The sequence below is a fragment of the Corvus moneduloides genome, chromosome 2 (assembly GCF_009650955.1).
Source record: "Corvus moneduloides isolate bCorMon1 chromosome 2, bCorMon1.pri, whole genome shotgun sequence".
NCBI classification, from domain to species: domain Eukaryota; kingdom Metazoa; phylum Chordata; class Aves; order Passeriformes; family Corvidae; genus Corvus; species Corvus moneduloides.
The window spans coordinates 25,363,980-25,390,275 of NC_045477.1; the positions used below are offsets into that span (position 1 = coordinate 25,363,980).

Sequence of the window (26,296 nt, forward strand, 5' to 3'; positions counted from 1 at the left end):
TAGACAAACCTATTGCAGCATGAAGGAACTGTTTTGTGTCCAGACGTCATTGCAAAGTGGCAAATATTGAATTTTTAATGTTCCCCACTGAATAACTGGGGAAAGATACATTTTCTAAGAGGTATTGTAGATTGTTTTGTTTTGTGGTTTTTTTCCTAGAGGAAATGTGAACTAAATTTTTCTGTTGTGAGGCATTTTAGGTATGCCATGTAAGTCTTATACAAGTATTGGAGTAATATTGAAAAATTCAGTAAAGTACAAGAATAAAAAGAATGGAAAATAGGCTCAATTTTGTTTTGTTTCTGTTTTTAAAAATAAAATTGTTTTGAATGTCACTTGACAAACATCGACTGATGATAGTAGGAAAAGCTTTGGAACTGATATTTTGTCAGGGATTTTAATAAACAGTAAGAGTCCTTTGTAATAATGCTGCAAATACTTCACCAGCAGAAAAAAAAAATGCTTTTGCTGTGATCATCTATTTTTGCAGAAAAGGAATTTGGTATTTACTGAAGTCTTAGCATCTGTCTTAGCAACCTTATTATGAAAGGATTGATAGATATATTGACAAATTATACAGCAGAAGAAATACGAAAAGCTGAAACTGATTACAAGCAAGTTTTCTTGCCTTTTGATGACCTTTTGTTTCTTAACTGGAGTATCCTGAGCTTCAGAGTCGACTGGAGACCACTTGTCTTGGGAGGTTATCATCCTTCCTTCACTCTGTTACATTCACCTGTTCATTGATACCAGAAAAACATATTTCTGATAAATGTGAAGGCTTTACTAGTTAGAGATCAAGTGTAAGAATTGCACCAGGACTGCTTATGGGTGTTTTGACATAGGGCTGATTCATGTCAGGCTGAAGGATTCTGTGATTTTCCCCTTTCTGGCCCTTACAGGTGCCTGCTGGTATAGCTTTGATTCACTTTGTAAATAGAAGGAGCATGAAAACCAGTATACTTTTCCTCCTAAGGACTAAAGTCAAAATCTCCTTTCCAGTAATTTCTGAACACCAATATAACCAAAATAGCTACAGCTATACCAGATAACTGGGATCTCTGCTCAGAGCTGCTCTCCAGCTCTCCAAGGAAAACTTGGATCTGCTTTGGCTGAGCGATTCTCCTTTGGTACCACCTGCTGCTCATATGCACTGGGCATCCTTCCCAGGGGCTTCCAGCTAGCATTGTGTAAGTACACACTGGAAAGGCTGCATAATTCATGAGGACATAGCTAACTTATCTGCCTCTTGAAAAATGTCCTGAAAGTACTTCTAAACTCAAAGAAAGATCCTACTTTGTCTTCTGGGTCTAGTAAAGTACAAAAGGTTGTGGAAGGATTTGCTGTATGTTTTGTTGCAATTGTTTCCATTGTGAGACTTCAGCAATTTTGAATGAAAATCCTTTTCCTTCAGCTGAGGCTTCCAGAGGAAGATTTGAAATAAAAGTTAAAGAAGGGATGGGCATTGTGCACATATCCCTAATGCTGCACCTTTTGTCTACTGAAGTGTTTGTAAGCTAGCCTTTAAGTCCATCAAAGATACATTTTAGTGTTTTCTCTACATGTCTTCTGCTTATCCTTATTTTCTGTAGCATTAGGTATACTCAGAAATACATGTATTACTTATACACTCTTCTCTATGTGTCAAATAGAATTTGTAAGTCATTTATGTGAGCAGTACACAGTAAACCATTCTCATACAGTGTACTAAATATTAAATACACAGCATAATGTGCTAATAAAATGTTGCTAACATAAGTAGGCCACCTAAATTAGAGACTAAGCCAACTCTATGATTAACTGTCTCATCTCCTGAATTGCACCTTTTCAAGGCTTTGGTAGGCAAAAAAAAAAAAAAAAGTATAGTACATAAATATTGACAAAATTGTTAAGATCTAAAACCAGGGGGAAAAACAAACAATGTTTGACCATTAGAGCAATTAAGAGTAGATTAATAAATATGTTATCAGATTTCATGTTTGTATCAAGGCTGAGGAAATATTACTGTGTGAACTGGCACTGGAACAGCTCCCCAGGGAAGTGGTCACAGCACCAAACCTGACAGAGTTCAGGAAGGATTTGAACAATGCTCTCAGGCACATGGTGTGATTCTTGGGGTGTCCTGTGCAGGGCCAGGAGTTGGACTTTGACGATCCTTGTATGTCCCTTCCAACTCAGCACATTCTGTGATTTTGTGGTATGTCTTCATTAATCCAGTGCTCCAAAGGCAATATTACAGAATAATTTCAATGAAATGCTAGTTAAGAAAAGTTCCTAGATACACAGCCATGTTTCTGCCATGGTGATGATGATGATGATATTACCATTCAGACAAAAAGTTGTGACTGTATGATGGGCTGAGGTTACTGAGGAGGAGATGGCGTTGTTTTACACTGCTGAATGCTGGGGACTTCAGAGGGTCTGTGCTAACTTCAGCAGGTAAAGAAATGTCACTTGTTTTATCCAGCAAGGAACTTTGAACTTGCCTCATTTGCAGCATATCACCTGGGAAGGCTGTGCCACATCTGCACTGCATTAGGCAGAACAATGTGTCAGAAGGGAGAACATAAAGATGGGCCCAGCTGGAGGTCCAGCCTAGAACAGCATCTCGTCGGAACCTCGGGGACCGGTGGCAATGACCTTTTTTTGCTTGTGGCACAGATAAGGTTTGCTTCAGCAGGGTAGCTTTATTCAGTAAAGAAAATGTGATTGTGCTGGGGCTATTTCATCCTTTGCTGTAGAATTTCTGTCTGGAACTTTCACCAAGTTCTCCCTCTGCTTCTAGCATCTTCCTAGCAGATGTACAGAAGCTGGGGAAGGTGCATATGCCTCACAGGAATCTTATTTTTGCTCAGCTGCAATTCAGAAACAGCCATCCTATTCACTAACAAACACATGAATACAGGATCTTTATACTAAAACTCTTATTTCTGTATTTAAAATTCCAGCATGGTTTGGTGAGAGGAAGGTATTTGGGGGTTAATAAGAAACGTGTATTCTTCAAAACAGCTCCAACTCCAAAAAAAAAAGTCCACAGCCTTATAAAATACCTGGTTTGTGTCCTAAAATAAAGCATGTATTTCATGCTCTAAAAGTCTGAGGTTTGTAGCTGAAAAAGATTAAGTAAATAATTCAGAATTTGTTATGTTTACTTGTTAATAATTAACCAGGTTAGTCTGTGTACTTTTTATAGGCATTGAACTTTATTTATTTATTTTTATTTACTTGGCTCATGTTCTGATTTTTAAATTTGAAGAAGTTTCTCCCAAGGAAGAGATCATGAGAGAAAAGGCATCAAGGAGTTAAGTACTGCACAGGAAACAAAATCTGTGGGGACACATAATCTCTGGAGAGAATGGAGAATTGTCATCTCTCACTTCCCTTCTTCATTCCTCCAGACTAATCTCTAGTGATTTAAGGGAATTAAATTTTAAAGGTGATAATGATTTTTCAGACAAAAGCAGCACCTTTGATTCTTACTTTGTATTTCCAGTGACCAGAGACAGAGAAGTCTCTCTTTGGTATGAGGTGACATTTGGTTCATCTCAGTCAAAGGAAAGTTCCAGCCTTGTTCCATTTCAGAAATAGCACAGAAATTTGAAGGAAAAGATCAGTAACAGACACACTGTGTGTCTGTTTTCTTGTTTGAGTGAGCTACGGTCTGGGGAGATGTTGTAAGCTGACAGATGTACAGTCTGAAATCCTTGTCTTTTGAGGAGGTACAGAGAGGCCACAGCAGCGTGAGTTGCTCTCCCAGACACATTTAGAACCATCCATTGAGAGACTGCATCCTGTGGCAGGCAACAGTTTAGTCCAAGTGGATCAGTCTGGGCACCTCTGCTTTCAGTGGCAATGAACAGGCCAACAGCTTCCCAGGCTCCTCTTGAATCTGAGTGTCCGTCACTTGAGAAGAGAATGTGATGAGAAGCAAAATAATTCTGTGTTTTCCATCCAGTAATTTTTGCTTGTTGTTTTACATAGTCCAGACCAATGCATAGGTTGAAACAGAGAATGAGAAGAGGTTTGGATTTGGGTTTGGTTCCCCCCCGCCTCCCCTGCCCACTGCTAATCACATTCTCTTCCTACCTTAAGTAAAGCCACTGCCTAATATTTTTGAATGTTTGAACTGTTCCTTTGGTCTTGGCAGAATAAGATATCATTTGATATTTTCACTCACCTTTTCCAAAGGGGAGACCAAGCACAGGGCTGTGTGAAAAGTCAGTTGAAGGGATCGGCATTAAAAGACAAAAGCTGCTGAAATGTGAGGAGTGATCTTTGGACTGTATATTAAAAATCAAGGATTTAAAAAGACTGTTTATGTGAAAATTAATAGCCTGATTTTGTTGACAGTTGAAGTCTTCATCTGTTACCATGGCATGTTTTAATTCACTGTCTGCACTGGTATTTCCTTTTGAAGAAATACACAGGCTCGTTGCTAGTACCTCTGATATTAAAAATGCCATTTGCTTCTCATGTTCCAGGTGATGATTTCTGTTTAAATAAACTTATGTACATGAAGTTAAGGCATATGAACCTCGCAGACAGCATTACAGATGCTCCCTTTTTTCCATCACATGACTGTTGCCTTCAAAGATCATTTTGTCCCGAGCCTAGACAGTTAATCCAAGTCTTCCACAGAGATAAATATGGGCAGGCAGTATTTTTCAAATAGATTTTAGTAGTGCACAGGGAACTTAAATTGTTTCCTGAAAGACTTTTTCATGTGTGAAGAATGGAACTGTTAACACTGTTGTTTCTTTAAATTTTTTCTGTACATGTACGAAGCTTTCTTTCCCACAAATAAGCCAAATCGTGTCCAGTTCATTATCTTACACTTTCAGACCAGGTCAGTGGTCTGCTGTGGGCAGTTGTCTTCAGAAATTCTTCAGACAATGTCTTCGTCATGGAATTTAATGCTAGTCACTTGATTTATTCTGGTTTTTCCCCCCAGACAGACAAGCTTGACTCTTGAGAAAAGTTAAAGAGATCTCAACTCTAGTTCTCAGTGGACCAAAATAGTATCACAAAAAACATTACAGTCAGTAAGAATTGCCCTGTGGTTGTAAGTCCAGTGAAAAGTTGAACCAGCCACAAAACTGACCACTGAACATGGTCCCTCAGTTCCAAGCTGCATGGTAGTGGTGAGCCTGTGTGAGACAATCTGTTCTCCTGCTAGAAATGCTGCCCTGAAGATGAGGGCATTTCAAGCTCTAAGTCTGCCAGATAAGACTTTTCCACAAACATTAAATTCTCACACAAATCTTATTTTTTTTAAGAGCATTGTTGGGATGCACTGTCCATTTTGCTGAGAATATACTTTGCCCAAGTTTCATGCCAGGTTGAATCTCAAAAGAGACCAAGAGATTAATGTGTACTTTCACAGTGAATCATGTCTGAGATCCTTTTGGCTCCTATATTTATAGCATTAATAAACTAAAATTAATAAGTGATTTCTTTCATTCACTTGCTGCTGGAGTTTAGTTTATATGTATGATGATTATGTTTGGAAGGAATTGAACTGGAGTGATGCTAATATAATTTATCTTACTCTTTTAATTTTGTTCTTAAATGTAGAATCTTAAAAAGAGAAGAGTTACCATCCTATAATATTTCCCCCCCCACACCATAATCTTGAAGAAAATGTAAATAATATTGGCACATTCATTACATTTTCTTGAATGGAATGTATTTATCTTGGTTTCTCTAAATCTGATGCTAGGTCACTGAACAGTGTTTTTTGCATTAGTAGCAAATGTCAGAAGTCCATGCAGCCTGTAAGGCATCAACATAAGGAAATGAACAAGTGTGTATAGTTCTTCTTGTTTACATTTTCAGCAGTACAGGATGCTCTTGTTACTGTACAAGCAATTAGCATAGTGGAAGAGGCATTTTTCATTAAGGACTGTTTAAGTTATCCATTTCTATATTAATTAGTTTTGTGGTAGATCTCATTCTGGTTAGATATTTAAAAAGCAGAGTTAATAAATGTACCTCATTTACGTCATTGTGAAAAGCACATTCTTCTAGGAAATCCCCATAACCTACCTCAAGCCTCTCTGAGGACTGAGATAGACTTGCAGCTTTGAGCCCAGTAAGCCTATGCTGTGAAGTATTCACCTTTGCTTAGTACATGGAGTTAACTTTCATGTAAAAGTGAAAAAACCGAAGTGGTTTCCTGAGTTGTGTGCAGAGTTTTTCACTCCACTGATGTCATACAAATGCATCAGATTTTGAGGGTGTTACTTCATGTGATACAATTTGAATCACCAATAAGCTGTTGGTCTAAGTTAAACCACTAAAGGTTTAAACATGGAGGTTGGATTTGAAAACAAAGTGTATGGCCTGGAAACAGCTGTCTTGGTCCAACAAATTACCATCTCAAGTATAAGGCTTGATTAATTTAAATCATGTCTAAAAATAGATTTAAAAACTGTAGCAGAAATGTTGCCACTAATTAAACTCAGGCATTCAAATGTTTAGAAAGGATCAATTAATGATTGCAAAAATAAAATAACTGTAGCAGTTATACAGACTCTTGTACAGCACTTTCTGGCAAAAATCACAGCTGACAAGAGGGCAGCTTGTCATCACGAGTAGTTGTACAAAATTTCAAATGCCAGTGGGCCAGAGAAGAGAAACTGAGGCTTTTGACTTGGATTTAATCGTTTGCAGAGCTTGAGAAGTCTAAACGCTGCTGGAGATCTGACTGATCAATGGGTTTTAAAATACAGAATTTTCTCTTGCACCTTGCAATCAGATTTTCCCATGCTCTTTCCATGCTTTTCAGCTCTCCCAGGCTCCCCAGTACCACCCTCTCTTACTGGGCTCATTCAGCAGAGCCATCTCTTGCTGCAGCACGTAGTATGCCAGCAAGCAGAGTGGTTCAGGTGGTAGATACAGTAGACATTAGGCAAACAGTACAATTTTGTACCTAATAGTATCGCTTGAATCAAACATATCCTCGTGCAATCCATCCAGCAGCATTTAAAGGTCAAAATCTGATCCTCATTACTCAATATCTAGGCCTTCTGCTTTGCTTTATTCATTGTCTGTGCAGAGCTGACAGACTGTTCCAGACCATCCTTGTGTAATGCTGGAAAGTGCTAACAGCTGCTGTCCAGCGAGCCTGTCTCTATTCAGGCAACTGCAGACCTTAGGAAAGATGAAGCATTTGTTGCACAGCCTTAGATCAAGCAAAATAAACCTTCCTCCCTGAAAACAGGGGAAGCTGCCATCCAGCAGACTGTGCTGACTGCACTCAGGACCAACGCACCCAAGGCTGGGGGATTGCCATAGGGAAATTTCTGCAGATGCTGCTGAGGCATTGTTTGTTTGTAATGACCAGAGGTAGAAATCACCCAGAAAACAAGAGGAAAATGACGAGATCTGAAAAGAAATTATGAGCATGTCTCAGAGAAAGAAACAGACTAGTAGCCAGGAACTGGTGGGAAGTCAAGGCTTGGAAACAAAATGCCAAACCTGAAAGTCTACTGGTGTTATATCTTCTTTATTTGAGAAGGCAACACTTTGTGTGCTTTCTTTCTAAATAAGTAAAGGTTCTCCAAAGATCAGTTTATTTCTGATAAGTAATCTGTTCTTACCTGTAGTCCCAGTAGTTAAAATGTCTTCATGGCTAGCTGTGAAGAACCTCCACTAGCAAAATATATAGATTATTTTTATAATATATAAACCATTTAATGATTTAAAAATATTTTAGTAATTTATCTAAAATTGTATTTTTGGATAATTTTTTTTAATATATTGTTAATACCAGTAGTCTTAGTTAGTCCTGCCATACTCAAGCTGGCATTAGCTTTGGGCACAGGCTCTTAGGTGGAAAGTCAGCACTTGAGGGGAACAAGGGGATCTCACTGGTCCTGCGAGGATTGAGGAAGCCTGACTCGAATTGATTTGAGCACTGTAATCTAAGTGAACCTCTTATAACAGGAATTAGAAACTATGCCAATCTGGTCCCAAACCATATTCTGAACTGGTGAAGGAGCGTGCCCAGCTCCTACTTCCAGTCTTCAAAATGCTTTCTCTTTCCTCGGCTGTATGACAGCCACTTCTGAACATTTTGGTAGTTACCAGCATATGATACCAAGTCTGCTTTTAGTTCTTTTTTTTCTCAATGCAGCCTGTGGAGAGGTTTTCTGAACATTTTAGTCATTAAAGCCATTTATATTTGAAAATGTGAAAATGTTATACACATTTTTCATTAAAAACAAAAAAAACTCCTCAGACTTTTGACCTGTCAGAGAACTTAGCTGTAACTTTTTCCTAATGCATTTGAATGACAAACATGGGTGGCAAAACTTCGGTTGTGACACGCATTTGCTTTTATCCCTAAGAGGAATGAAACTACACTTAATAGAAGAAAATGAGATTTACTTTTTTGAAGCATGGAGTCTTAGAAATGGCTCCCTAATTATTTTGTGTCCAGCTGTATAACTTTCCTCTCTGAAGCATGTGCTTAACGTGACGCTTGAAATGCTAGTACATTTAGTTTGTTTGTCACCTGTGCACTACATGTGAATGTGTAGGACTTTGTTTTGTCTTCCTTCAGATAGCTGTATGTTTATACATGTACAGCATTCCACCCACTTCTCCCACTGAACACCAGCTATTTGACTGTTATGGAAACTCACGGGGTTTTTGTGTGCAAATCCCTAAACATATGCATTTCTTTTCTTTACAGCAGCATAAGAAAGAAGTGTTGAGAGCTGCTCTTAACCCTTTTGGAGGCCGAAGTCTAAAGGTAAAAGCAAACGCTCATGTTTGTGTTTCTGAAGGTTTTGATATCATAATTGTTTGGAAATGCTGTTTCCTTATCACATCTGAACTGAGATTTCCCGCAGGAGAAAAGGAGGGATATGGTAAGAGGAATCAAAACATTATTAGACCTCTTTAAGAGCCACCAGCATATCTAGGCATAAATTACACAGGTAAGTTACAACTGGTAAACTGCAATTATCTATTTTACTTAATATGAAAACATTGGCGTTGAGAGTCAGTGGGACTTTCAGTAGAATTTAATATTGCTAAGGATTTAATGATTTTTGTCTCACTATAACTTGATAGTTTTTATGATAGATAAAGTTTTTTCAAATTACAGTAAAACAAATCCTGTAGCTCTTTTCTCAGGCAAGAGTCCCTCAATGGGAGTTTTGCCTGAGTGAGAACTGAATGAGGTCTAAATAATTAGCAATTAAAATATTCAGTTATTGTGCTACTGTATATAACAAAGCACTGGTGGTATTAAAAATTGCTAATCTCCTCCTTATTAAAATGTTAACTGCTAAACATAATACAGTTTTGCATTTTCTATCATTCAGTTTTGCAGTTCATTAGTAGAGGTGAAACGTTTGTGACAAATAGTCATTTGAACTTTTAAGGGATTGACTTTGTTTTCCTGGCATTTTAGTTAATATTTCCAACTGAGTTAATTTACAAGCAAAAGTTTTTGTGTAAGCCATGGATTTTAGGAAAAAAACTTGATCATGAGTAACTTCTCATACGCCATTCATGAGTATTTGCAGAAGGAAGCTGTTGGTAGGCTACTCCTCAGAAGGCAGGGCTGGGCAGTTTAGGTATCCCAGTTTATATGCATTTTGATCAGCAGCTTCTTCTAATGAACTTCAGTAATAGATTAAGGGTTGCCCATAGTATTTACCAGATAATTTTCAGTGAGACACTGGCGTGTGAAAGGTTCTGCAGCAGGCTAAGGAGGAAGTTGTGCACCCGAGGTCTGTTAATTAGCACATGAGCTCTTTATTACCGTGCTAGGTGATGTGAGAGCTAGGCTGTGCTCTCATCCTGCTTCACTGTGCAAAAGAACAAGTAAGATGCATCTCCTGTCTCCTTCCTCACATAGCAGCAGAGGAAGTGTGGAAAGGGAGAGTGATATTTGATGGTAGAGAGCAGAGTGGTAAGTGAAGGTGGTAACTGGTAGAGGAAGAAGATGAATTCATGAAAGAATTTGGTGACAGGTGAGTTTCCCAAGGGAAGGCGACACCCTCAATGCTATTTCTCCCATAGTCACTCCGTGTAGTAGATTTTGTTACTTGTTATGCCTAAAGGGTTTTTTTCTGATCTTTCTGCAGAGACATTTAGACCTAGGCGTTTAATTGTGCCATATAACTGTTGGCAGTTCAGGCCATGATTCTGCAAGGATTTACACATGTATTTCACTTACAGCATTATGAGTAATCCTGTTGAAATACATGAGATTAATTGCAGGGCATAAAGTTAGGCATGTATATTTGTCTTTGTAGTAAAAGAGGTGTAGTTTCATTTATTTATTTACTTCCAGGGTGGGAAATTATTTTTAAAAATATATACATACGTGGGATTTTCCGCTAATTTTGTAGCAATTAAAGAGAAGGTAGATGGTAGCAAAATAGGCTTTCTGCTTGTTCCCCAAAATCGCATTTTTGTCAGGTTCTCAGCTGTAAAGTATGGAAAAGAATAGGCTGCTATCATTTTCCTCTTTACATGCACAGTTAAACCTCCAGCTAGATGGAGATGATCATATAATTTATTATAGAGGAGTGAACAGGACAGAAATCAAACAGGAAGGCATGCGTACTTGTGTGGACTCTTGTTTATAATTTCATCAGATTGGTGCACACCTCACATATTTTATTTAGTGATAAGATATGCAAATTATTCTGGAGCCAGCAGCAATACTTTTCACCTGAATGTCAAAACTGGCAGAGATTTTTAAATCAAACTCCAGTAAAAATTTGTAATTTAAAGCAACTATTCCTAAGATACAGCTACCAACTACAGACAAGTAAATGCAGAATTGTTTCCTACTTTTCTTCATACTATTTTCCTTCCTCTCTTGTTTATCTCCATGGAGGAATAAGGCTGCAGGCTTACCTGTAAATACTGGGTGTAGCTATGGGCAGCAGTGCCCATATGTGGAAGTTAGTGCAAAGCACAGGAATGCAGTTAGGAAACGGGGAGACTTATGAAATGAGATGTACCAGAGGAGGTGTCCTCTGTTTCTCCAGTTGCCTACATCAGATCTTCCATTCTGTGTGGGAGTGGGTAGCGTAAACTCTTCATTTCAACTGCTTCTTCTGTCTTTGGTCTTCTTTAGTCTTCTTGCATTTATGTCCTTAAATCAGAATGTGGTAGTAGAAACCTGTGGATATAGTGGAACATTTGGATGATAGATTTGCCATGAGATCGAGAACTGAAATTCCTCAAAGCTGTAGATGTTTACCTGCTGGGGTTTTGGTTTTCAGTGTGCATACAGTCATGAGAGAAAGGGTGTCGCTGAATATGCAGCTTGGGATTTAAATGTTAGATGTGTTTATTTTTGGAATCCTTGTTCAAGTCGGTGTGCACTGACTATGAAGTGATAATCCTGTGTATTTTCCCCACATTCAGTTCCTCCTCTTCTCTCAGTGGATGTGTGCACATAGCTATGTCCAAACACTTCCATCTGAAGTTGTCCTAGGACTTTCCTGGCTTGTTTTCTTCTTGTTGTTTTTAGTGTGTGTAGCTAATTAACAAGAGAGCTATCTGGACTGAAAACATCCAACAAAGGGTAACAGCTGAAGTTCCTGATTTTCGGAAAGATATGACCTGGCCATAAAATGTAAGTCCCACAATACATTCTCATAGATCTGGGTCCCATATCTCTCAGTCCCATATTCCTGAAGTACTCTTTGTGAAAAAGCCAAAATACTCAAGGCTTACTGCTTGTGCCGATTTGGGCCACTGCAGCAGAACATTTTGTTTACAACAACTAATTCTAGGACCTACTTTGGTGTTGTGGATACTTAACTCCTACCCACTCAAACAGAAGCACTTCAAAATAATTAAAGTAAATGAATAATCCACACACAGAGCAAACCCTTTCAAAGGGAAAGTATTGAAAGCAAGAATTTGCTTTTTTTTGTTCGTTTTTGCTAAACCATTTATTTCAAGGTCTTCTTTAAAAAGAACCCAATGCTTTTGTTGAAAAATAAAAAAAATAAACCTTAATTTTTGATTTTCATTTCTGCCATGGCTGCTGAAGTTAAATCATTGAAAACTAGAAAAAAAGCAGATGGAATTTGTCTTTTCAAGCTCAAGTCCAGGCAGTAGTGTATTGCCTCTCTGCAAAATGCTTACTGAAGAAGCACTGGAAGAAATACAGTGGGTGTTTTGGTGTGTTCACTTTTAGCACACTGCTGTAAAAGACTTTGAAAGGTCTGAAAGTATTTGAGAGCACTTCCCTGATAGGCTGTAGGAATTCTCCTGGTTTAGTGTTTCACCTGAATGGATGCACTTTAACCATCTGTTGCAGTCCTGATGCCGTGGTTGCAGCTACCAACGCTGACACTTGGCCAGTTGCCACAAGAGTTGATCACTTGCTGCTGTATAGGGAATAATTGCCTAGATCTGATACCAATAACCTTATTAATCCTACCAAAACTGCATTCATATTTGATAAATATTGGTATTGGAATCTGTCATATTCTTTCAACATCAAGCTTCACGGGAAATCTCTGCTTCCATGCAGAAATCCTCCTTATTACAACTCCTGGAGGGGAAATTCAGCTTCTTTCTTATGTTGACACTACATTTGCTGGTTTTTTTTCAATGCTGAATTTAATTCCAGGCATCCAGTAGCATTCCAGAGGGAGAGGTGACCAGCATTGCCTCCTGCACTGCTGTTCCTCTGCTTGTGATGAAAAACAGCCCACTGAGCTGGTTAACCATTACACTGACTTTTTCCTGTTCCTTCATAGTTGATTTGTGCCCAGGGGACATGGGTTACCATAGCCTGGCTGCCAACCCAAAGTTCAGTATTGTGTGTGCATGTGTGTTTATGTTTACCTGCATGCATATCTGGCATGTTATCCAGCAGATATTCTAGTAAAACTAATGATGCCAGGCCAGTGTGCCTGGCTTTTCTATATAAAAGGTAGAAGTTGGAAGGGTAATGTTTTACTCTCTCTCCTTTGCTAGTTTTTTTGGATAATGAATGTGAAAGGATTGGCCTCTTAAATCAACACACTGGCACAACAAGTTTCCTTGTTCAGTGCTTTAAGCATGGAGTTTCAGGATGCTAAAATTCTCTCTCTTAGAGCACGTTTGAGTCATGTGGCCTGTGATTCATGTTGATTTGCCAGGGGGTATGACCTGATTCCTCCTCTATGAAAAAGACAATGTCCCTCTTCACTGAAAAAGTAGGGGCAAGGAATTTATGTCACAGAAGTTTTTTGAGATTCAGAACAAGATCTTTAACCACCGTGGTTTTTGCTCAGATGTATGTCAGGGTGGAAGCCAAGAAGAAACACATTCATTCTCATTTTCAGTCATTCCCATTCTCTTCTTCATCTGAACTGCAGATCATCTGGTGGTATCTGGATGATGTGGCACAGGGGATACTTGCTACTTTTGCCACGTGGAACATCATTTGGTTTTAAATTCTTAGTTCTGTGCCAGTGACTCAGTTTACGTTCATTGGAAAGAATAAATAGCAATTTTGCTGTCCAGATATCACAAGTACTGATATTTAATATCTCTGGTGTTTGTTTTGGGAAAGTTAATTTTCTTCAGTGGATAGCTCAGGACAGTGACTTTCTGCTTCTCCTGGACAGATTTGTATTCTATTGTCTTTTTAAAACCCGAAAGAGACTTGGCTTCCCTTTTTTTTCCATAAAAGTAGAACTTGGGTGGACAAGGAATTAATTGTGAAAGAGAGGGCTAAATCCTCCATTTGGTGGTTCAAGATTTTAATTTCAAACATTATTGTGTCTTGCAAAGTTCAGGAGATACATCTCTCACTGAGTAGTACAGTGAAATTGTTTCCTCCTCTTCTTCCTTCCCTCTCTCCTTCTTTTCTTCCCTTTATTTCTCTTCTTTTCTCTTTCTCTATTTCTTTCTCTCTCCTTCTCTATGGTATTATCTCCCTCTTTCTCTCCCTGTCTCCTCTTTGTGTAGATGGACATCTGTTTTCCTGTTAGACCTGAATCAGACATTTTGCGGGGACATTGTGATGCTGCTGCTGAACCTGAACCTTCCCATGTGCTTTTGCTGTTCATTCTGTAAACCTTCCAGTCAAAGCTGACCCTAAGTTATGCAATAGTTTGATGAGCAGAGAAGCATTCCTGCATAACTCTGTGTTCTCAGCAGTGTGGGTCACTAAAAGATCAACCCCTTTTCCTCCTGTACCACAAATACAATGAGAGACAACAAAATGAGAGACAGCAAGAAGTCAGCAGCAGTGGGAGCTGGACCACTTCTGTGGCAGCAGCACATTTTAGTGCCAAGAAGATGAGGTAGACCATTTTGACTCTGAAAAACAGCTTTGAGGCCATTTTAGTCATTCCATTTGGTTCTTTGGAATCAAACTTGTATCATTCTTAGTGATATTAATAGGACTTGGGGGATTATACAAGTCTCTATGCCTTCCAAAGACATATCTTTAGAATGGCAGAGAGAATTTATGAAAGTAGGCAGAGGCTCTTCTGACAGAAAAACAGCTGAAAACTTGTATTTTTTCTGGCAAGAAATCAATATTGAGAAAAAAATTAAGAAGGAAGAAACATTGCTACTTATTCACTCATAGAGTGTTTTAATTACATAAGTTTTTATAAATCTGAATTGTGGTCATTTGCTGCAGAACTTTGATCTGAACCTTTTTCCTTCCTCTGAATTAAAATATCCTTACAGTAATGTTTATAGGCAAATTTAAATGTTTGGGGTTTTTTTAATGAGATGGGACTGCCCCAAGATCTCAGTATCTGTGTCTAAGTGTTCTGTTCTAAGTTATGTTTTAACAGTTTGATTGGTATATGGCTAAAACACAATGTTCCGATCTCACCTGCTTGGCTGGGCTATAAATGTGAGATGCACTATTTCCATATAAACTTTAAGCCTCCTTGGGATTCCAGAGGCCACCAGACTGAATCACTCTCAGGTTATCTCCTCCACCAAGACTGGAGACTCTTATCATTACTTCAGAGGTCATCAAGAGAAAATGTCTTTCTCTTTGCCAAGACATTATACTGCAGCAGAGATTCAATTCATTTAGGGGTGACTGAACATTTCTAGATCTTGGAAAGAAATATTATTACCTAAGCAAACTCTTTATGTTTGAGAAACAGCTTTTCTTTGCAATTAGTTATTTTGCAATTAGTTTTAAAACTCTTCATCCTCCCACTATTCTTCATTATAATTGGTGACTTTGAGCAGAGAGATGTGTGGAGGCAACATTGCAATGTGAAAACCCTGGTTATCCAGACTGATCCAAATAAGCAAGCCCACCTTCCTCCCAGGCCCCTCAGAAAAGTATGGAACTTTTTCCCAAGCAGTTGTCTGGGGAGGAGAGCTGCACAGATTTTTGTAAAATGACCACATCCATCTATCTGGCAGGGAGATCTGCTTCCTGTAGTTTGGAGAGCTGCCTGTGGATTTTTGGGGGTTGCTCGTGTATGTACGCTGAGCATCAGTGGCCTGCAGGTGATCCTGTCATCTCTAACTCTAGAACTGTGCTTTGCTAAAATAGATTAATGTTCAATTACCCAAGCTTTGTTCATGTCACTACTGAAATGCAGCAGCAGGTGAGAAGTAACTTCAATATGCCCTCTCCTGGTGTTGACCAATTGTGTTAAGTGCTATTTTCATTCTCCAGTTAGATTTTCCATAATCTAGCCTTGAAATCATGAGTTCTTTAAATTTTCCAGATCCTCAGAGACCTTCTGTAGTGTTTTAAGTCATTAAATTAATCTAGATGCTGGACTTTGTATTCAAGACGTGACATGACCTCTTCTGCTCTCTTCTTGGATACAAAAACCTCATCAATTTTCTGAAGAAAATATGTGTCCTTAAATAATTTCCATCTCATAGTGAAATCCATGTTTATCTGAATATTGATGTCTTAAACAGCAAAAGGAAGAATACATTGTCACTTGGAAAATAAGTATTTTTTCTTTCTTCTTATGTAGCTATTAACAGTTTTACATAGTAGTTAAATTTGTATTTACATTTTCAGATTACATTTTTTGGAACGTGGTGTCGAGAGGGAAAAAACATCTGTTAAAAAAATCACACTTCTCCTTTAAAAACCTTTTCTTTAACATCTGGTAATATAGGTGTTACGGTTAGTTTGGTTTGTAGGAAAAATACATATAAGCCTTGAGCTTTAATTTTGAAACCTGTACAGTCAAAGCTATGTACAGATGATCTGGATATCACTTGCAGAATTACAGAGTTTAGCCTTTAAATAAAATCTTACTTTACTTACTTCTATTTTGACAGTCAAGTAATTGTAAAATGGGTGGTTTTTTAAAAAACAAAAAGCATGATTTAGCAGAAGTTTTTCCTGCTTTTTTGATCAATTTCCTAACCAGAGATATTTTTTCTTGAAGTCTTGCCAATGGCGAAAATAAGGAGGGAATGCATGGACTCATGCAGAGTGCTCACTAGGGCAAAAAAAAAAAAAAAGAAAAAAGAAAACCCCTAAGCTATGTCTGAAGAAATGTCACATTTCTCTGATATGAATGAAATGCAGGACTCGCTTCTTACTGCTTTGAAAAAATCAAATGAAGTAACCTCTCCATTTACAGAACAATTTCACTGTGTGTTCCACTTCCATTTCTTATTGGAAATCAAACAGCTTTGTTTTTCAGCACTTCTCTTGCAAACTTGGTCCCTTGTGCACACACACAAAAACCCCTAAATCCATGCGTCCTAGGGAATCAAAGATTTGGGAAGGTACATTTTTCATAGGTAGTTATAAATATGTATTAAAAAATTCCCATTGCATGAATTTCTTAAGGGGATAATACATGAAATCACAAAGGAAGATGTTATGGCAAAAAGTACTGAAATAAACTCAAACTGAGATCTTCTTATTAGGAAGACTCTGACTGAAGTAACAACATTGCACAGATGCTAAAAACAGAGCAGTTGAGGTAGAACTGGGTTTCAGTGTGAGGCTTTGCTTTTGACCTTTTGCTGGTATGGAGTTCTAGGACAACATTGGTGTCATCTTCAGTTGCCTCTAGAATCTTTTTAGTTGTGGAAGTTATCTGCTTGTGAAATATGACCAGAAGTATTCATTCGTTTGTACAACTTCGGGGTATTAATTCTTAATAGAGCTTTCAGTGAGCTAAAAGATCACAGTAGCTCCTACAGGAAATATTCATGTGGGTGTTCCCTGAAAATCAGGAACAAATATTTTATTTTATTTTATTTTATTTTATTTTATTTTATTTTATTTTATTTTTTAAGAGAAGGGCTTGGGGAATGTCTGTGGGGTTTTTTTTGGGTTTCTTCTTCTTTTCTCTAGTGTACTGCATACACTAAATTTGAGACAGTAGAACTTTTTCCTTACACAAAGTTGTCATTGTTTTAAGGCCATTCTGCTCCCTCTGAACCTGTGTTGAAACAGGTGCCTCACTTGCTTGGCTCTCCTGGAGAAGTTTTATGGATTAAAGCACCACATGTACCCTGCACAGTGGCACTATTAACAGTGTGGAATGAGGCTGGGAGAAAAACTCATATAGGAGCTACGCACCTAGGTGCAGTTAGTAAACAGAGATAGTTCCCCTCATTAAGCATAATTAAACCTAATATTGACTGTAAACTCTTACTTACCTTAAACTTCTCTGCAGACATTGTGGGAAGGGGATTAACTTAGCAGAGAGGTACACTAATTACTACCTTCTTCACATTAAAGTTACCATCAGCAAGGCCTATATTCATAAATAAAACATAGTAGGGGATGAGAGACTGAGAAATATGTAAATTCATTTGCAGAAAAAAAGACCAAATTAAAAAAAGAAAGTTGAGTGATGCTACTGGAAGCAAAATGGCACTCTAGCTAATTACCATGAAAAGTATGATAAATCATGGACGTGTATCCTTGACTTCTGACTGATAGAGCCTGCAGAGTGCAATCTCTCATGCGTAGCTGCCTCTGACTGATTTAAACCCATGCCACTATTGGCTTTGATGGGAAAGCACAAAAGTGTGTTATTTTATTTCCTTGGGTATTGTTGCTACCTCTTTCTCCTAGAAATGACTTGCAATTATTGTAAAAATACAGTCTGATTTCTTGTCTGCAGAAGAATTGTTGTTTGATGCAATTGACAAACAAAGGCTCCGAAGATGGTCTACTTATGGTTTAATAGCTGCATTTTCAAATGCAATTGATCTGGTATATTGAGACAATTATAGAAATATCATAAAATGTCAAGGGAGGGGTTGCTTTTGCTTTGTTATACTTATTCTCATGGGAGAGATCTTGAGTCCCACAGACAAGATTAAAAGTCAGAATCAGTTTAATTTATGAATTTCTGTTTGTTTTCCGTAGAATTTTAAGTGAGTCACGTTGCTGCTCTCTGCTTCAGCTTTTTGATCTGCTTCCTCCCAAATTTCATAGTTTTCTGCACTTAACAATTACAGCAAGGGACTGCACACACTTAGTTAGTATTATTCATGTGACAGGCTTGCAGGATGAGGCCATACTATGTGTTATCGTGTCAGTGCTGTTACTGCTTAATCCTGTAAATACTTTAAATTTGAATACATAACAATGATGTGATTATTATTTGTGGGGTATTTTCTGTTTTCCTTGTATATCTGTCCGGAGTACTTTTTTGGTTGAGCCATATCAGAATAAAAGTCCCTTCTGCTGAGCTAGCTCACACCAGAATAATCCGAGGACAGATTTATCCTGAGCTTCCTGAGCAGAGCATTGCCCAATCCACAGGCATAGGAGAAGCTTGAATACACTAGTATTTAACGTGCAATTTAATTGGCTTCTACTGAGTATTAGCATCTAACTTTTGGAGAAAAGGAATTTAAGCTTTGTAAAGCTCATAGGACTGCATTTTGCTGAAAGAAGGAGAGGGAAAAGTGAAGTTGTTAGTTGAACAGCTGCAGATAGGTTCTAACCAGTGAGTACCTTGTTTGTTTGTTAATTTGTTTCATTTCTCTTTTTGTCTTCTCTTTTTTTCTAGAGAGATTTACTGCTGTAATGTTGATATGATGTATGGGTAGGAATGTGTAGTTCCCAGGTATGGGTATTACGCTTCAAGAAACAACACTTAGTAATTAACAGTGTTTTCCTGCTCTGGTAACCCTTGCTCTTTGCAGCTTTTTGTGTAGCCAGCTGCAGTGTTTATAGACATTATCTTCATATGCTTTTTGCAGTTTCACTGAGTTTTGACAGCATGGAATTTCAAGAAATATCTAAAAATTGTTTCAGAGCTGCAAATTACTTTCAAAATTTACATGGCTTAATTCTGCAGTGACATACATGTCATAGCAGATAGTTAGCAAAGCAAAGAGATGTCCTCTGAGCAACAGTCCAAAATTATTGCTAGCTAGCAAAATCACAGGTTAAAATCAGAACTATTTACTGGAGTAAATACAAATTTAGAGGCTAGTTTGTTCCAGCATAAAAAATATTTGCATCATTTCTCTTGTTTGGGACTACACAACTGCAGCAGGGAGCTTTCATGTGCGGTTCAATTTGAGGAGCTATTTGTTCTGACTGCTTCTTCAGAGAAACTTAGAACGACTCTGTTATGGACTTGTTGCTTTTCTTCCTGGCTCCCTTCCACATCTTTTCAAAGGCAAGAAAAAAGGGTCAATTGTACAGAAAGCAGACAAGTAGACTTGAGATGAGGATATTATGAGGCTGCATGGCCTTTATGTTTCTGTTTATGATCAAGGTGCCTGGCCAGACTTCTCCAGACTTACCAGCTAGATGTTATGAGGACTCTTAATCACATTGTGCTGTAACAGTGGACAGCCTAAATCCTGGGCAAGCATTCTAGCATTTGGCCTGCTAGTAACACCTGCATGCTTTTTCTGATTAGAAATTGAAATTGGGTATATGAGCTTTATAGGGAAACACTGCAAACAAGTATTTTTGATAAACAAGAAATATTAGGAAAACTCCATTACATAAGCAATGAGAATATAAACTCCAATATGTTTTTTGGGAGGAAATAAATTATTCTACTTTGTATGTTAGTATTCTAAAACTAAACTGTGTTAATTCCCATCTTCTGCCCAGCCAGCTGGTGTCCACTGGACACTTAATGTCCAGTGGACACAATAGTAATTAATCTCTTTGGTCTCTGGTCAAACTCATTCCCTCCAGTTCTTCTAAGACTGCTCCTAAAATTCTAGCAAAAAAATTGTCTAAGTAATAATAAACTTGAATCCCAGTCATCTCTGCAAAGCATAGGCCAAATCCTGTGAATTCATACTGAGGCAAAATTTACCCTGAAGTCAAAATTAAGAGCTTTCCCACTTGCAGGATTTCTGTCAGGCAGAAATTCCTGCTTAATTTCTTCCCCTGTGGTAAGGATGACAGAACACACTTATAGATTGTTATAAAATTTAGACACAGAAAATCCTTTTTTTTTTTTAATTAAGACTATATTTTTATGAGCATTCTTTTGTGAAGGCAGTGTCTCATTTAAGTGATAATATTTCTTAAATAATAGTTAAATGAAGTATTTGAATATTATCATTTTCATTCTCATCAATATCAGGACAGCAGGATCCCATGACTGACTTGAGACAAAATGACTGAACGTGGATATATTTCTGCCAAGTACAATATAAAAATAGGAGGCCAAGCTTTAAAAGATGGATGATACTTTTCATATGAATTTAAGTCATATTCTTAATCAACTTGTTTAAATTTATTTGGGTTGGGCAGAGTGTGTCTGTTTAAAATACTCTTCCATTTTCTACTGAGTGTGTAATAGGTTTCAAACCTTTATTCAGATACACTGAAGTCTGAGAGAAGGTCCATGATTTCTCCATCTGAAGTTGTTCCTAGTGGAATGCTCTCTAGAATGACAGTAGAGCTTATGTCTTTGTCCTCATATCAGAACCTAACAGCCAAAGTGCGTGACTTCACCAGCATCTTGGCATTTTCCTGGTAGATCTCAGGAGATTCAGTTACTTGTCTTTTGGCATGTTAAATACTAGTGTGTTTTGAAACCTGTAGTTCCTTGCTTCTCCTGTTTCCTATTCATTTTCCTGTTTATTCTTTTCCTTCCCCCATAAATCATTTTCTGTAATGTCTCCTCCTCTGTTTCCTGTTTTTCAGTAGCTCTGCTCTTTAGTGGCTGAAGCCCTGAATTTCATTGTCTGTCCTTACTCAAGTAAAACACCTCTTGAGGTCAGTCATGGGTTTATCTTCCCATGTTTTGGCCTTGGCTTGTTGTTGGGTACTTACATTATATCGATAGCAAACTCTCTGTATTTTGGGACATAGGCTTCAGCCAATGTAAGGCCATTGATTTTACATTTACTTGTAGAATGAATCTGCTTACTTCCAATCCCCCATTTGGAAGCTTGTTAGGAGTGTGCATGCTGCTCCAACATGCAAGTTCTAATCAGTAGCTGGAGAACAAGTAGTTTTTTGTCTGATAGGTTAGTACTTTCATTTTACCCATTTAGAGACAAAGATGGCAATCTGCTTGTTTAATGTTCAGTAAGATCTCAATGTTGAGTGTCCAGGGGCAATGAAGTGCTAAAAGTAACTTGGGAGCTGAGGAGATATTTATATATGAAATACTGGGAAGGGCAAAGAATGCAAATGAAGGCAGGCCAAGATTAGATTCAGTGCCACAACTAACTCCCTTCAGCCTTCCCTAAAATACACAGACAATAACCCTCAATAACCTATGTGAGTTAGTGAACATTTTGCTGCATCCAAAATGTTGGTGCAAGTGATCATTACTTCTACTGGATATCCAGATGTCTGAGCCCACCCTGGTTCTTTGGGGTCCCAGCTTACACTTTTTTTTGTGTTGGGTAGAAAGTAGGAAATGTTTTTTCATTGGAGAAGAAGGATTTTATTTGGGCGTTACAGTTTTCTGTTACGATTATTTCCTTCTGCAGTGAAATGGAACATTTGGGCCTTTTACACAAAAAGTATAAACTATGAGTGTCAGGTCATTGTCAGAGATAGTCCAAACTAAATTCAGTTGTCCATAATTAGTCCTGTGCTTCATTTCTCCCTTTGCTGAACCAAAAAAAACCCTGACCACTTTCTCTATTATCAAAACTGGAGACTTTCTGTGTCTGCATTTCTGATATGCTGTTAGTCCATAGCAGATGTTTACAGATGAAAGTGGTCTTACCCCTCTTCCCCTCAGCATCTACTATTGGCAGTGGGACTTTATTTCTCAGTTAAATGAATTTTTGTGTGCTCCAGTTGCCTGTTCTTCTGCATGTCAGATCCATTACATTTTTAATGCAGTGGAGTATGGTGCTTTAAGGACATAGAGTAGCTACTACATGCCTGTGAGTTACAAAAATTTAAGAATTTAAATCACATAGGAAAATGAAAAGTGGTTTCTCCTGTGTTCGAAATGACTAGTAGCTTTACAGCCATCAAACTGAGCATGGAATGACCAATTGACCCTTCCACTCTTTATGTTGACTGGTGAGTATAAATGAGAAGTCTTTCCACCCCTGCCATGAGGTTATGAGACATGACTATGTAGTAATTAATGCCACTGTATAATTTTTTAACTGCTACAGAAATATAATATCAGATGCTCAGATGGCATCAGTTGGCTTAGCTCCACTAAAGGCAACAAAATGCGATGCCAGCTTATACCAGCTGAGGATCTGGCCCACAGTTAAAAGGAAAAAAGGGACAGGCTGCCAATATGGCAGGGAACATATTGAGATTTATGGTAGTGACTTAATCAGTAAAAAGTTCTGCTTGAAGTGGTTGTCTCTTTGCACATTAGCATTAGTCACTTGAGCTGGAGATATTTGAAGCTCTAACACAGCCTCTGCGGGCACATTTGTGTTCTTGCACTCTGTTCCACGCTCTATGCTCTTAAATATCTGAAAGCATCCCACCTCACTCCTGTTCTTCTAGTTGGCAATGTCTCTTCAGAGGTCTTCACAGATTCTGGGCCACATATAGTTTTTAACATAATATTTATTTGGATGATTGTATTTTTTCCCTTTTGCTTATATTTCTGGTGTTGCTTTCTCAATCACGCCTAAAACCGGGGGGATTTTAATGTCTTTTGTAATTCTTATCTAGCTGTCCTGTTTGCATTCAAGTATTATGTCAATCTTGATAAGAAAATCCAGTTTGCTGCCTTTGTATTCAACTATGTATGTCATTTTTTACTTGGAGATAAGGTGACTATACCTAATGTAATACCTGTAAGTTTTTATCTTCTATAAATATGACTGAATAACATGATGGATAGAAATTCTCTTCTCTGTGTTCAAAGTTAGTGAATGAAATACTTATTAAAGATGAAATGGCTGTAGAATCTCCCCAACTTTTTTCTCCCTCAGTAATATAAGTATTGTAGCTTTTGGTTTATAATAAGTGTTGTCTCTAAACTTGTGAGCCATCCCCAGTTCTGATATCTTGTTTTTTGATTGCTAACAATGTCCAGAGAATACAATCTTAGTAGTGTCCAGAGAGTATAATCTTTTCGGCCCAGCAGTTTCCATGCTTGGTCCAGTCTGTAAGGTAGGTTATTAAAAAAACTCTGTGATCCATTCTTGTAAGACGAAGTTGAGGAAGCACTTCTCTTCTACACTAAAATGCCAACAAACTGATTGATGACTTGGAATTAGACCTACAATATTATGTCCAGCCACTTTTTGATCACACCCTACAAATATACATTTAAGCAGGGTAAACTTTCAGAAGTAGAGGTATTTGAATATCTAAAGCCTGCAAAGTTTGTTGAGTTTTAAACATGTAATGAATTTTCTCTTCTGTGCTCTAAAAGTACAGAAAAATAAACTAATCATTAAAACCTCTCCAGATACAAAGCTCAGATGCAGTTTTTTAAGAAGTTTCAAAGGATGCTTTGAATGACACTCAGTCTTTTACCACAATATAGTTTCCTGTACTTCAAAGAAAGAATGAGTCTTCTGTGGCATCTGTATTATGCAGGTGTTGAAAAGAGTGCTGGGGAGGCAGGACACAATGTTAACCTCTTTTTCTTTTAGTTTGGTGATTATTGTGGGTTTCAAAGAATCCAGTGCTGCCTCAGCTGGAGGACTGTTGCCTGTCTTAGGAAAAAAATGTAGGACCCAATCCATCTCTTACTGAGGTCCTTGAAAATATTTGTGTTTCAAACAACAGTTGGAAGTTTGAACTTAAAGCAGGTTGTATCTTCAAATCCTATATGCTGGTAATTGTAAACTCTTGAGAATTTTGTAAAGTACTTACAAGAAAGGTATAAGTTGTATTAAAATATTGCACCAAATGTTTAAAGCAATATTTATTCTTATATTCTCAGTGTTATTTTTTAGAAGTTGCATGTACTTTACAAGTTTCCAAATGATTTATATTTTTTAAAGAATCTTAGAGTGGTTTTACAAAGTATCATTGTCCTCATTTGATAGATGAGGAAACTGAAACACGGAACAGTTAAGTAATTTTCTCAAGGTTGTAGGATAATTCACGGCTAAAATAAGGATGGATTATTTCTTGGCATTGAGGGTTTCATGCACTATTCTGCTGCTTCTCTGTGTTAAAGAATGCTACAGTACCTTTATGATACATTTTAAAAAGAAACCCAACTCGTGGTCTCATGTTTACAAGTCTCTTTGAAAACCCTTTTCTTTAGCTGAACATCTTCATCTTCTATCCTGACCTTTCATCAAAATTAGATTTTCATGCACACAAGCCCCACAATAGAGTGGAAGATTGAATGCCATCTTTGACTTGCCTGAGATTAGAGTCAAAACCAGGGGGCAGAATCTAGCTAAGAAATATTGAGTTTAAATTCTTATAAATGTACTTTAATGCTTCAGAATTGTTTCCTGTATATTGGACCAGAACAGAAGGTTAGTAGGAGATAGATGTCCCCACTTATAAATAATTGTGACAACAACTAACAGTACAGTGCACTTGAAAGAACAGTTAAGTCTTGCTGCAAAATGCATCCTAACTACAAAAAAGACAGCCTGCATGGTGCTGTGGATGGAGGGCAGCTTGTACTGCTATTCAGAATAATAACATTAGCTTGTATCTGCTTAGAGATCCTAGAGTTTTTTAAATAACTCCTAGAAAGTAATCTAATGTTCCTTATTCTGGTATTATATAGGAGTGCAAGAAGACATACTTTGTAAGAAATTTGAAGTAAGGTTATAGTACTTCTGGGGCACAATATATAATTGATATTCTTTTAAAATTACAACAGCTTTTACCTTACAAGCACAGTGTTGACGGTACACTTTGTGGTCTGGCTGGCACCAGTGAAGATTGTGGTTAATCCAGTTTCTTATTTTGCTGAAGTCACTGCACAAAAGGATACATTCTTCTTTCAGACTCCTCAAAGCTTTGCTGAGGTGCACACACTTGATGTAATTTGAAGGAAAGTTTCAATTTACAGAAAGCATAACTTCATCACACAGTAATTGCCAAAACAGCAAATCCTGGCCTGTTCCATAATGTCAAGGATCCTTGCTTAAAGAGACTTTCTTGAGTCACTGTTGTCATTAAACTCTATTGCAGCTTCTGTAGGGTGCTTTCTGTTCTTGGACACCCTGAGAAATGTCTTTGCCTGCTATTAAGCCATTAGGAACAAATCTGAGCTGCATGTACATTTGAGTCCTTCCTAAATGTTCTCATTATTCTCATGCCAGTGTTAGCCTTTAGGAAGACATTCTCCAGTGAATGGAAAGACACAGTTTCCCCTGCCACTGGAGACTGTGTTACTACATCTGGTGACAAGTAGCATTATGTGCATGTATTCCTAGGGTTGCTTGTCACCTTCAGCCCTCTCAGCTGAATAGATCTGCATGTGGAACAATGGAATGAATAGGTGGTATCTTTTCAGATTTTTCTCTTTTAGGTAGGATAAGTTCCTGTTGTCACCACCTCTTTATCAGAGGGTCATCGTGTATATTTGCCAAGTATCGGGATGCACTGAGTATTGTTAGAATGATTCTTGTACCGTGTTTCAATACGAACTTCTTACTTCCACATCTGTGGAACTCGAGGTGCAGAAAGGGGAATCCAAAGCTTGTCAGTATCTGTCAGCTGCAGATCTGGAAAACCTAAGAAATGCATCATCTCAGGCACAGAGAGGGAAGGATGTACCCTGAACTTAACATGGAGAAACATGAAGTAACTTGTGTTGCTATCTAAATATTTTGGAACCAATCACATGAATAAAGCTGAAGTGGTAGCCAATAAAATGCCTTCTTGGACCTTCATTACTATGTAAGCTGAAGTCTATCCAGATAAAACAGGTAAGAAGCTTTACTGACACTGACTTTTTTCCTGAAATAATTGGTCTATCAACTCAAGACA

At 37.8% G+C, this 26,296-nt stretch overlaps 1 protein-coding gene across 6 annotated transcripts in view; it reads left to right on the plus strand.

Moving 5' to 3' along the window:
- Positions 1-26,296, plus strand: part of ZBTB20 (zinc finger and BTB domain containing 20) — a 501,190-nt gene that overhangs the window by 78,519 nt on the left and 396,375 nt on the right. For 5 of the 6 annotated variants that reach the window (XM_032098516.1, XM_032098514.1, XM_032098519.1 and 2 more), the window contains one exon: positions 8,699-8,758. The gene's annotated coding sequence lies outside the window, so the exon portion shown is untranslated. The remainder of the gene's footprint in view (positions 1-8,698; positions 8,759-26,296) is intronic. The other variant, XM_032098517.1, reaches the window with a different exon arrangement.